The sequence below is a fragment of the Gossypium hirsutum genome, chromosome A01, assembly GCF_007990345.1.
Source record: "Gossypium hirsutum isolate 1008001.06 chromosome A01, Gossypium_hirsutum_v2.1, whole genome shotgun sequence".
In the NCBI taxonomy this organism is placed as follows: Eukaryota; Viridiplantae; Streptophyta; class Magnoliopsida; order Malvales; family Malvaceae; genus Gossypium; species Gossypium hirsutum.
In genome coordinates this window covers 62,744,547-62,746,132 of record NC_053424.1, presented here as the reverse complement: position 1 = coordinate 62,746,132, position 1,586 = coordinate 62,744,547, and the positions used below count along the sequence as shown (strand labels likewise).

Sequence of the window (1,586 nt, the reverse complement as noted above, 5' to 3'; positions counted from 1 at the left end):
GAGTTGTTAACGATGTAATCGCATCAAGTTCCATTGCTCTAGCAACTCTTCTACCAATACCAACTCTGGTAGTGGGGTACTGATAATCATTGTTTGTTATTCTTTCCAGAATTTCATTTCTTCATTGTAGGATTTTTCAAACAGCGTCCCATTAATAGTTGCATCCACCACCATTCGCGTATGAGCATTTAATCCATTTTAGAACATCTCCATTTGTGGGTATTTTCTAATTAAGTCTTCGAAATGCTCCCATGCTTCATCTAATGTCTCATCTTTAGATTGTCTAAACAATGTAATGTCATTCCTTAGCTTGGTATTCATGTTGGGAGGATTGTACCTAAGCAAACTCTTTGACACAGTTTATTCCAAGATGCCACTGTCCCTGATGGTAATGCATTCAACCATGATCTAGCACGATCTCACAATAAATATAGGAATAATTTTAATGTAAGGCCATCTTCAATAACACCTGGCTGCCTGAATGAGTCACAGACTTCAAGAAATAGTCTCAAGTGCAATTTGGGATCTTTAGTTAGTAAACCACTAAACTGCCCTATAGTTTGCAGCATCTAAAACATTTCTAGTTTTAATTCAAAGTGTTGAGCTTGAATATGTGCCCTAACAATTTTTGGATTTAGATCACCTAAAGTAGGCACTACATTTTCTCTATCTCTGTCATCTACGATTCAAGTAATATCAGCATTCCTTTCATTTTGAAGTATTGGATCTTCTTTGATTGGATCATTTCTAATTCTCTCCATTTCTCTTAACTCTTTTATTCTTCACTTTAATGTCCTTTCAATTTCAGGATCAAAACAATGTTCTGTATCCTCTTGTGTAGTTCTTCTCATGCACTACTACATAACAAGAAATACTTTTAAACTATACTAAATAGCAGGAAATACTTTTAAAGTATCGTCTCCACAGTGGCTGAAAATTGGTAAAAAAATTGATCAAGTTATTATAATCCTATTAACTATACTAAATAGCAGGAAATACTTTTAAACTGAATAAGAAGTTGGTAAAATGAATTAATGTAATTTAATGCTAAAAATAGAAAATTAATATGGAAAATAAAATGTAGTGGCAAATTACAGAGAAGAGCAAGAGTAATTCTATTGTTGAATGAACAAGGCTGGAATTATTCAGGTGAAATGTTCATATCAAAATAATGCCATGACAAAAGATTGTCTAATCAACTGCTCAGAGAATTTCTACTATAACATTCCTCTTTCGATAGCTAGATTTAATCTAGAAATTTGAGTTACTGTATGTCTATAGATCCTTGGATTAATAATTGCAATGAACAATCTTCTCTGCACAATTCACAACATCTATGTCTAGAGTGCTACGAGTATTCTCTTGAATATTCGCTTGCATCACACGATTCTAGATCCATTATATTTAACCTTTTCAAAATTAAAAATGCATCTATGAACATAGCATACAATCAGCTATGTCTAGAGCTTCCATACATGTATTTAAAATAGGCATAAATCGAATGAAACAGTGATATAGTCAATTTCAAATGAACATTAAAGATGATAAACATCCACCCAAATAACCCCAACCCAGAAAAGATTGAG

The 1,586-nt window shown here is 32.8% G+C and overlaps 1 non-coding gene across 1 annotated transcript; it reads left to right on the top strand.

Moving 5' to 3' along the window:
- Positions 1-206: 206 nt before the first annotated feature.
- LOC121206564 (small nucleolar RNA R71) lies at positions 207-312 on the top strand. The gene has a single exon (XR_005901628.1). It is a non-coding gene; the product is annotated as a small nucleolar RNA R71 (small nucleolar RNA).
- The last annotated feature ends 1,274 nt before the right edge of the window (positions 313-1,586 follow it).